We start from the raw sequence: 12268 nt of genomic DNA, 5'->3' as shown, positions 1-12268 counted from the left end.
TTATAGAATGAAAAACAGATGCTTGCATTTCTGAACGCGGATGAATATTTTATGTATCATTTCGCAGTCTCGGCGAATTCATCTCCACTTGAAAGATTTATATCGGGCAAAATTTCGAGTTTACGGCCGGCGCGCGATCTAAACGTTCCAACATATTTTAACAGATACGCTGCAATTTTTTCTCTACTGCATTTTCAGTTCGCGCTGGCTTTAAATGCACTCAATCTATTCGCAAAACCAATATTAAATAGAAATACTTTAAAGCAATTTCAGATTTGTTATGCAAATTCTATCGTCCTCTATATTTTGCAACCTAATGAGGTGGGCAATGAAACTCCATTTTCGAAGCATTAATATAATATGTATGCTGAAACAAATTTTCGTGCCTTCATTTTAACCAATTTAAACTTTTCATTAGATCGAATTTAAAATTTCATTACATTTTTCATTTATCCAAACAGATTATCCATGTGTAATGCCAATAAAATAACTTCATTGATTCGAATAATTAAATGACGTAAGAAAAGAAAGATAACATATAAATAATAAAAATACGAGATAAGAGTAAAATGAGTATTTTTAGGTCCTGCCGACATTGAAAGTACATTTATAACTTCTTACGTTCATAACTTGATCATAGACAACTATAGTTACATACATAGACTTTACGTACTTACCTATTACCCACATAAGATACTTATAAATAGAACTAAATTAACCGAGGTTCTTCAAGAGAACTTACATTATTAATTTGGGTCGATACAATGTGGTTGTTTTTAGTACTCTTGTAACCTATTATGAAGAAAGCAATGTCTAATTATGAGTCATCACAAACCACACTTTGGTGTTCAGCTAGTTTTTAACGAAACTCAAATAAATCAGTAAATTATTTCTGTCAGAACCTAAACTTTATATCAGAGCATATTCATATTTTTCAATATTTTTGCATACATCTCAGCTTTCAAGTCATTAGTCAATAGTCTTAGATTGATTTACACTTTTTTATGTATTTTTATGATCTTAACCAGAATGTAGAGGTATGCTTACTGCTTTGTCATCATCATCCTCCGAGCCTTTTCTCAATCATGTTGGGGTCGGCTTCCAGTCTAACCAGATTCAGCTGAGTACCAGTGCTTTACAAGGAGCGACTGCCTATCTGACCTCCTCAACCCAGTTACCCGGGCAACCCGATACCCCTGGCTAGACTGGTGTCAGACTTACTGGCTTCTGACTACTGCTTTGAGTAAAGGCATAAAGAAGCTGACATTGTAATTTTTATTCGAATAAGTTTTCAGCTTATATAAATACAAATGTCCTAAGTTATACACAATTACATGCATAGAACAGTGGTATAGTAATTTCCTGAAAACACCAGATTTATTCCGCGAATCAAAATACCATTAAAACGTTTAACTTCTATTCCTGTAACAGCAACTAAATTGTTTATATTTATAGTATGTGTTCATTTATCGTACACTACTAGTTAGTTCTAAAATGGTAGTCATTACAAAATATTTATAGCGTCTCGATACCAGAAATATTCCCTGATCCTACGCGACTTCACGCCGAGTTCACTTCACCCACTCTCTGTTCATTAACTTAGAAAATACAGTTATCTCAAAGACTAAAATGACATTAATTGCTGGGGACGCTTTTAGAAAGCCATCCCTCACGTGAAAGACACTGAAATTATTAAATTCGCTTGACCTATTTACGGGTCCTATTGTATGTCACAGCGTAGCGAAATGTGCTACCTTTCACCCAGTTGGAGTATCTGTATAATTTGTATTGGATAAGCTATTGTTTACTCTGCGACTGTCAACTATCTAGTGCCAATGTGAATTGCAGTTTATGCGAAACAATGATAAAATATTGGCTAGAGGTTTATACTGATGCAGAATGTTATAACGAGATGTAGTTAAAAGTAAACAAATATTTTGAGAAAACAACATTTGTATCTCCTATTTATCTATTCGTATAACATGATTTATTTTGTTACTTTGCATACGAAATACACCCCCGGTGACGCAAATATCTTTTTACTTAACCTCTATTTGACCCCTTGCGCTATATAAACTACATTCTACAAATATTGAAATTATATTCCTACTCTTGGAAGAAGTAGTTGCTAGCTTAGCTAATAGCTGTGTACTTAAAGTAAGAACGTGCCAAATTTTCGACTCAAATATTCTAAATCGAAATTGACATTATTGGAGTTGTAATAGGACCTCCGCAACCGAGGGGACTTAACGAAAGCCCCCTGAAATTATTCTTAATGGCATCATAAGCGGTTTTTCCCAGCATTCAATTTATTTTCATAAGATAACTCGTTGGAAAATTAAACGAAAACAGAGTGATAATTTGGCGAGTAAAAAAACGATTTCTTGTTATTTCATAGTCGATTGGTATTGGGGGGAGTAATAAATGGCTGGAGAGTGAATGTCTGCGCTGGACATACAAAGCCTAGGCTTGTTAGGATCGAAGGCACGTCATTCAGTGAAGCATCCGCACAGAGGTCTGCGGCGCTCGCAGCGCTATCGATTTTCCGCAGTTTGTGGCGGGGTGAGGCGCGCGGCGCGGGGACGGGCTCTCAGCTGGGCGCCCCCTCCCTGTAAACATAAACACAGGCTCCGGCCGCCCGCGTCTCAGGATCGACATCCGCCGAGGTGAAATAACGACACTGAATATTTATGAAGCCCTCGTATCACGGATTAAGATTCGACTTTTCTAGGTCATCAATTCGAAAGGCATTTGGTAGACTAAGCTGATGGATGGTAACCAGCCAGTGTCCTGCTGATGAAAAGTTTGTAATCAGTGTTGGCACAATGGAGCTGTTCGGTTAGAATTGATCGCTTTGTTTGTAGTTATTGTTACGGGCATACACCTACTTCGTACATGCATTGTTAATTTAGCGCGGAGCATTTTGCGGTAACTAATTAAAGGTATACATAACATACATATACCAGTGTTTATATATGTGAGTGAAAGATTAATGAAGCGTTGAAGGCTTACGGAGTCGAAAATGGATTTCTGGCTTATATAATAGACTTTTGAATGGTATGCCTTTAGTTTATGAGTTCGAACAGTGTCAAAATTATTCTACAAAGGGAGTTGATTGGATTTTAGGTTTTTGTAGCTGTTTTAAGTTACAATGACTGTTCGTGGTAACGATCATTGTTTAATATTATGATTATACTAAAAGTGCGTAGGTACTCGTGTAGGCATGAAATGCTCTTTCTAGCAGCTAACCAAAGATGATGCATCTGTCCTTTACAATTTGGTCCGCAATGAAAGCGACACGTATCTTACATTATAAGACACAGTCACAAAATAAAGTGTTCGTACACTTTATGGCCGCTAGCTTAGAGCAGCACCCACTTATATCTTGCTACGACCAGACTTTTACTTTTATTGCTAGTAGAAATACATCGTATGTACTAAGTAGTTTTATGGCTTAAAAGTGGTGTTATAACTGCGTTTATGGTCATCCTACTTTTATTATTTCCGATTGCTCGTAAAATCATACCTAATATGTACAATTATAGTTGTGACGTAGACATATCGATGTAAATTGTGGCTATGTGAGTTTAATTTTGCGGTATTCGTGAGACACAATGATGATTTATAAAACTAGACATTTTTAGAAATCCTATCATTAGTCTATACATCATCCCTACAATTTAAATAAGTAAAGATATCTATAGCAAATTCTTTTCTTGCTAACATTGAAGGGATAAGAAAATACGTCTATCAAGTCTTTTGACATCGATTTCTGAGTAAGGTAGGAGTACTTATTCGTACTTTACGGGCTGAATGCCTCACGGCTCATAGACCGATTTCGACTCCTTTGTGTGACGTCACAATCTATGTAATGTAAACTCACCGCAGAATCTATAGGGAGACCCTTCGCGGGAACCAGGTTGTTATATTATACGGAAACCGTGTAGTAGTGTGCGTGCGATGTCACCCATGTGTGAGTTAAGGAAAATACACCTAAAATGTATCACGTAGATTATACGAATGGAAAGTTTATATCCTCAAAGATTCGCTGAAGGAAAAATATAATGTTTGGCAGATCCTTAATATATCTCGAAGGTTTTTTGGTAATTGGGGACAAAAGTTATAATTACCGTATCGCTTGTTATTGCCTTTAAGCTTGTAAAAGTTGTAGAGAAACGAAAGCAATCATTCACTCGATACCAATTATATTCGTAATATGCATGGCTTCGAGTTTCGAACCGGCTTTGAGTTTCACGAAAATTCTCATGATAAACGAATAAATGTGATGAATGAATATGAATAATTTTATTGATCGTCGAGAAACTTGACCTTGAAAGTAAACGAGGAGGTTTGACGTACTCCATTGAACTCTAAAAATAGGAACGTGTTTCTCTTTTCACAAATTTGACCTCACTATGACTTTTAATAAAGTTGACGTCATGAAACCTATTGAAATATGACGGCTGATAGGGCTTATGGAAATTTCAGTAAATAAAGGCGTCACCACACAATTGTATGCGGATATCTTACGTTCAGACAACTACCACTAGGTCTTCATTAAGATAGCGGGTACGGCCAACCCCTTAAATAAATGTTACCTTAATGCTACCTACGAGTGTGTTCTATGGGTATTTTATGAGCCCATAAAATCCGGAATCCAAGTACATTTAGGGTTGCTACCTAATATCAATTTACTTGGTATTCTTCTGTGTATAAAAGATTGGGAGATATTTTCCGAGCTTAATTGAATCTTCAATTATAGCGTCATGATACTGTTTTATAACGGTGCTTTATTTTTATTTCAATTAAGTTGGATTTTGGTATTTTGTTGGTCACGTTTGGAAAATGTATGATTATTATATTAAGCCCTCGTTTTCTATTCTTGTAAATGTCATGCGCTGATGAAGCAAATGCTTTCAGCTTAGCGCTTAGGCACAAAAGATTGTAATGTAGGAACGTGAGAGAATGTTCATTATTTTGAACAGATATTAAAGGTGACGCAGAGACCCATTGTAATTATGAACTTTGATATTTACTGTGCTGAAAAGATTGTGAACGAACGCAGTCTAGATGCCATCACAACATTTATTATTATCAGAGCCCAGTACTAAATATCTCAATGAATTTCGATCTGTTGCATTGCTGTCACCGCTACGAAAATGCTGTAGTAGCCGTAGCAGTGTGCTACGCTGCTACGGCATACATTCATTGAAAAGTGAATTCGTGTACTGACTATGTTTTAACACCAGCAACCTACGCAGTTATTAAATGAAACCACAATATATTCTACAATTTTACCAAATAATTAATATTAATTATTTTCGACAATGAACATAGTTCCTACATATTACCTCGTAACACTGGAAAATTAATAAGGCTTAAGCTACGTTGGAAATATAAAGCGCGTCGTAAATTAAACGTGTTATTTCGATAATGTTTGGCTTACATTACGCGTTTTGTGTGACTTACGATTTGTTGTACGGTGAAAGTGCGGCAATGTATGCGGGTTACATTTGGGTAACCGTTGGCAACTTGGCGCGCAATGCGTTTAAAATGCGTCTGTGTTTTAGTTGCTTTGTTTTGTTCGTAATGGTTAAGGTTTGTGTTTATTGTGTGGTGTGTATTAAAATATTATTATGTAGTAAATTATTGCTGGTGGTGAGACATAATGAACATTAATTATTTTGCTTGTTCCTGCGTGTTGCTATTGATCTTAATTTTTTTTCGGACTGCTCCTAGTGAGATAAAGTCCTTGTAAAATAAACGCCTTTGGGCGTAGTCGTGTAAAATTCGTCCTTTTTCAAACCGCATATTAATAATTCAAAAGTTAAAGTAAGTGGTTTATTGCTCCAAAAAAGTATAACTCAGGAGTAGGGGGATAAATCTTTCTTATAATACGAAGCAAACTTTTCATAGATCTTTATGAAAGTGAAAATAATATTAGCATGACAAATTAAATATTTCTTCGCCCTTGAATAGAATAGATTCGTAATGACCTTCATCTTCGTCATGATTCGTGAAATAGTTTCACGAATACATGCGACATTCAATACTGCGAATATTTTATCCTGTCACGATTCGTAATAATTATTGACAAGGACAATCCCGTCGGTAAATATTTCGACGTCCAACTGTTTATATATTCGACGTATCTGTGAGACGAAATGAGACGTAAATAATTTTGTCATTCCCTTCATTCCTCGATGTCAGACTGAATGAGTGACCTTCAACGAAATTCGAGGTAGAATATAAAAGTGTCGGTCATATGACACATAGCAACGTGTTCGTACCATGGAGAACAAAATAACCAGCGGAGGTGCCATAGCGGAAAATCGCCTAAGAAAGTAACGCGCCAAAATGCTTTTGAGCGGGGGACGAGGAAAGTTACTGTTTTCGCCTTAATACCCCTTCTTTGGACCCGACTATTTTGTGTAATATCAAAAATCGTTGACAGATGTCTCAAAGAACGCGAACGCCTCGTTAGTTCACTTGTAACTGATCGTTTTGGTTATGCCCACTGTACGGTTTTGACCGAGAAGAAGCCCTGACTTACCTGCATTATGGCATCTCCGCTCATCATTCTTTACTCCGTGGTTAGTACGTACATATGTACATACAATATGTATGTAGTTGCAGGTCCATCACTATTGTAAATGTTAACTGAAGCGTTCCAAAATATAACACTAGCTTTAGTATTAAAAATCTCTTTGAATGGACCTAACATGACGCATACATCTATCGATTTGCTGAATACAATAACGTGTTGAAATGGCCACGATTTATCTAAAATTCAACAAACATTTTCTTTAATATGAAACTTAATAAATTGCAACTCATATCGTTCGTAAAGATCAGAGGTTCGTATTTCAAATCTTCAGACGTAAATCTTGAGTTTTTTTGTATCACGTACCTACTTTAATACAAAATTGTCCTTGCCAACACTTAAAGCTCCTACACACTACAAACTTTAAGTCGGCCGATAGTTTGTTGAGGTTCATAAATCAGTATGAAGATGAATGGAAGTAAATAGTCATAATAACGATCAGATATTTGTCGGTATCAGACCGACCTAATATTTGAATTGGGATCAGGATTTTCTTTAAAAAATATCTTTTGCCATCCATCAGGTCAACTATCGGCCGACTGTTTAGCCTGTAGTATGCGAGTACTCTTAGGGGACGTATTTAGTCTTGAAGTAGTAAATTCTCGGCTAGGTCTAAAACTGCGTGATAATAAGAATTTATGGGCGCACGCTGTAACATCTGTTTTGGACCTCTGAGGTCGGATTATGGCGATAATTATAGATGTTTCTAATATGTCACCAGTAATCCTAAGGGTAGCTAGACGTGACTTACGTTTTGGAAAAAGTCTTTGGATAAAAGCGAAGGACATAGGAATTGTGACCAGAATTTAATGTTAGTCTTGGTAAACAAATTAGTCATTGTAAATTATTGCAATGGGTGAAAAACAAGGTTTTGGTATTCATTATTCATTTGAACACAGATAGTAGTCATTAGCGTTAGGTTAGGTTAATATTTGATTTTATTTCTTATTTTTCTATTCTATAAGGCCAACAGAGAGTTTCGGTATATCTGAATCATAAATGTTGAATAATGATCTTGTAAATAAAAACTCCGTGAGTTAAACTTCCATACCATTTTAAATTGATCGTAAAACTCTTGTACTCTTTGTGAAACCCTGGTACTCAGTTGTACCCGGCTAGTCTGGAAGCCGACCCCATCATAGTTGGGAAAAGGCTGGGGAGATGATGACTTATTTAAATTGATATTTTTTACCATAAAACAAATGTAGTATGTTATTACCATCGTCTATTTCCACATAAAATACGTGATCTACATAATTAATGCAATGGGCAGCTGCAAGCCTAAGCTATTTAATTTTTACTTCAACGTAACGTACTTCGTGTGAGCCGTCCCATACTAAGAACTGGGTGAAGGACACACGTCGCTAGAATTGTTCGGATTTTTTCAGGAAAAGCCCGGCCTTTGGTAACGGACGTGTTTTATGATTTCTTTTACAATGGAACGTTCTTTTGAAATCGTGTTAAATGTGTTGTGACGTCATGCTGTCGAATTAATTACGTCTTGTTACATACATAAGGGGTTGATAACCACATTATATGGTTTGTTATATTGTTTGTAAAGCAGCTTTTATCGGGAATTGTATACTTCTTGCTTCTAGGAAAAAGTAGTATATATGCTTTATTCTAATATATATGCTCTGTTACTGCCAAGTTTTTTCAGAATCCACTCAGCCGTTTGCGCGTGTAAACATAACAAACATTTACATAAACTTTGCCTTTATAATATTATCTATATATTTTTCTACAATTAGTTTCATTGATATTTTTTTTTCAACTATGTTTATTTTTTATAACTGTTATGAATGTTATAGTATTCCTATAAAACAACTAAAATATGTTTTATATCTAACTTCATGGATGAATTTCAATCAAATTGTATTGTTTCAGTCAATAGAGATATTCTCTATTGACTCGCGGAAATGAAAACATACACCTGAATAGACGTCCGATTAAAAATGAATGAAAATCATGATTGAATTTTATCTATGGGGATTTTATTGCGTACCTATGGACATGAGTAATATTTATATGATCATTTATATTTGACTTTAACTATGTGAGTTCATTATTTCATATTGGCTTCCGCCATCAGTTTCATTGGTATTTCATAGGAACAAATTCGCGCTCTTGGATAAAAAGTAGACCTATAGGCCTCTTTGCTAAATGGGCTAGATACATTAAAATATATATTTTTTTGTATTGGCGCGTTTGTGTAAACAAAGTTCAGTTTTATAAAAAAAATATAGATTACTATTTCACATTAGAACTGCTCTCTTTTCACTATTCAAACACATACGCAAATACCTTTTAATGAGTGCAAGCTAACTAGTGATTTATTACTGCTAATCAAAATCGATACTTCCAGACCGAAACTAGGTTACCTACATCAGAATCTATCTAAATAATTTTTCAGGGTGCTGCATAAAAGGGTTGGAAGGAAAAGGAATCTATTAACCTAGTTTTACAGGCAGGTGCTAACAGTTATTCTTAATTAAATAAGAGAAAGTCTTATTAGCTAGAAAGTTTGTTTTAATGTTTTACTTTGAAACATTTTAATTTTTAAATCGCTAGGGAATGTTAGTGCTCCGTGAAAGTTTCGTCGACGTAGAATGGAAAATATTTTTGCTACCTGCACGTTTTAGGACTGACATTTTATTTAAGTATTAGTATTTGAGGTAAAATAAGAAATGTGATAGCTTTTACGAATATTTCAGTTTATTTTGGTAAGATTTAAAATTATAAAGAAAATTGTTAAAGTATTGCAAATTGAATAAAAATAAATAAATAAGGATTATTTTGTTGTTGTCGATTTTTACTCATATTTTGGTCGGCTTTTAATATAAGATGAGAATAAAATACGTTGAAATCCAGCTTTATTTTTATTAATATTAAACTTAATCTGCGTATTCCGGAAAGGCTTAATATTTGTGTTATTTTTCCTATAAATAATTATTCGTATTTGGTTTATTTTAATTAATCCCGTCACAAGATTATTAAGAACTAATTGAGAACGTCCTAATTTCTTTGAAAGTCGGTTAATAGAGGAACGCGTGTAAATGTTAATATGTAGTTTCTACTTACATAAAATAAGGCTTATGAAGCCTAGTTTCACGTACGAATTTTCTCTATTTCTGGGCGTTTCAAGGCCTATCTTAAAAGGCAAGGACAGCACGTGTAAGTTTGCATGGCACGTTTGTAACTGACACGAATCCGAATATAAGTTTTTTCCACAGGTAAAATAGAAAGACTGTTTTAATCCTTGTTTGTGTTTTTTACACAAAGACATTCTTTGTGTTATAAGAGTATTGACATTTCCTCTTGTTGCTGAGTAGGATAATTTTTGATCTTTGAGGCGATAGAATGTTTGATCATAAATGGAGCTGGTTAGATTGAAAGCATGTATTTATTTATTGTAGAAGCGATTCAATAAAAAGGTACTGAGTCGATTCCAATTGGTCATCTAACATCCTATATAAAAAATGAAATGAATCCTTCTTTCTTATTTCCATCAGCCAGCAACACTGAGCATTCTTGGGTTACTTTGTCCACGATATTATTCAGTGTTCTTAAAACTATGTACATATTAACGTAAACATACTCATGTTAGCTTTAGACACAGAGGGTAAATTCGGCTGAGAAGACTTGATTAAGGGCTCCGGGTCCCAAGTAGTTGGTATCATGGAACATGCATGTGGGTGTAGTACATACATATGTAAATTATCTGCAATGATTACTATTGTATATTAAAGCAATTTATATGGGGTTTTGCGCTTTGTTATTGAGGTAAGATAAATATTTATTGGGTTGTTCGATGGTTTGTGTCTTCTGTACTAATATTATAAAGCTGGGGGGTGTTTGTTTAAACAGCCCAGTTTCAGTATTACATAGTACCTACCTATATTGAGGAATTTCTCGGAGCTAGCGTTAACGGAGGCTTGGCTCCGAAATAGCTATTGATCGGGAGGATAGCATGAAATAATCTAGATAAGTAGGATTCAGGGTGCTTTATGCTAATAAGAATATTTATTCATTTTATTTTTTCCTCTATCTTAGTTGTCGTCGCTTCTACGCTATTATCATTCGTATACGTCAACCGCGTACATAAATGCCTTACGCCTCAACGATGAGAGAATGTGCTCGGATTGTCGACGTCAGTCAAGTAGAGAGCTATTCTTGACCTAGCGTAGGAGGACAATTGGTTGTCCTTGTAAAGACAGGGAACAAGCTAGCATATCTGTGGGCTGATTATGAACTTTGAGAATATCAGTCTAATTGGACACTGGAGAGTATAAAAATGGAGCTACAATATTAGCTTTTACCCGAGTCCTGGTAAAAATAGCTTAACTCCGTTCAGTAGTTTCAAGCGTATGTGAAAGCGAAATAAACATACTTACTTTTGCATATTATAAGCAAGAATTACGTGCCAAAAACTAAGTACGTTTCAAATAAATCTTATTTTGTAAAATGAAATATAAACAAGGAAAGACTTACGTAGGTGCCTTTGTATAACATTGTCTAATTAAAATGAAAATAAAAAAGCCTTTGATTCGAATTGTTAAGGTTTCGCAAAGTTTTGTTATTTATTTTTGTGTAAAAAATCTTTGAATTTCCTAATTAGGAAGAGGTAAAGAATTTTAGTATTTTTAAAACAATAGAAAGACAGGCTCTTTGTTTTTGAAATTAAGGAGTTTGTTACTGAGTTATATTCAAAGGATTTTTAAATAAGTAATGTGTATCGGATACAGGTACCAAAATACATAAACGTACATACATAATTAAAATAAAGTTGTAAAATCTTTTTCAGCTGTACGCTTACTTTTAATTACTGATGTAACTTAAGCTATTGCAGATAATGTAGATATAATACTTGAAGAATATAATAATTTTTTTTTATGTATTAAACTGAGTTCGTATAAGCGGTCATGTTATACACCTAAGTTGTTTCATAAGACTAGATTACTCTCAGTAAAGTAATATGACAGGCTTATTTTTTCCATTATCATTTGAAAGTTATATTTTATGTCACTTTGCTTAAAAGTGTATGACATTTATGTTTTAAACTATTTGGAACATTTACTGAATAAAATAACTTAAATAAGTACTTCACGTTTATCGTAGGTACAATATCTTATTCGTCGGTTTTATTCTATGTTTAAAATTATTTCTCGTAAACCTCGATATCTCATGCATTGAAAAATATATCAGAGATATTTCATAGAGGCGACATTTATTTTCGTAATCCGACTCAATCTCAAGGCTTACGATTTGTGAGACATTCCTTAATTTATTTTATTTTGTGTGTTATTTGGAAGGAAAATATGTACCGTTTTTACATATTATTCAGTATATCCATTATAAAAATATTGACGTCAAAATTGCAATTAAAACTATTAAAATGATCCATAAAATCTTATATTATTATTCCTAATCAATATCGGTGAATTAGTTCAAACTTTCGGCTAATTAGCTTTTAAGAGTTTTCAGTTTGAAGTAAGATTCAATTAGTTGAACAAATTCGAGGTAGCTATTGAATGATACCTATGCTTCAAATTTAAAAGTTAAGGTATAGTAAGTACCTATTTTAATACTTTCTTTTATATTATTTGATGTCCAGCTTTCGCTATATATTAACATGTAATTACGTGATGTTTCGTTTCTCAATTA

At 34.2% G+C, this 12268-nt stretch overlaps 1 protein-coding gene across 6 annotated transcripts in view; it reads left to right on the top strand.

Annotated features, from left to right (window-relative positions):
- The window catches only part of LOC135118078 (inactive rhomboid protein 1-like), a 155358-nt gene that overhangs the window by 59463 nt on the left and 83627 nt on the right, over positions 1–12268 (top strand). The gene's annotated exons all lie outside the window — the stretch shown is intronic.

Source organism: Helicoverpa armigera, chromosome 2, assembly GCF_030705265.1.
Source record: "Helicoverpa armigera isolate CAAS_96S chromosome 2, ASM3070526v1, whole genome shotgun sequence".
Classification (NCBI taxonomy): domain Eukaryota; kingdom Metazoa; phylum Arthropoda; class Insecta; order Lepidoptera; family Noctuidae; genus Helicoverpa; species Helicoverpa armigera.
The sequence above is the reverse complement of the archived record's forward strand: the minus strand, read 5'-3'. Positions and strand labels throughout refer to the sequence as shown.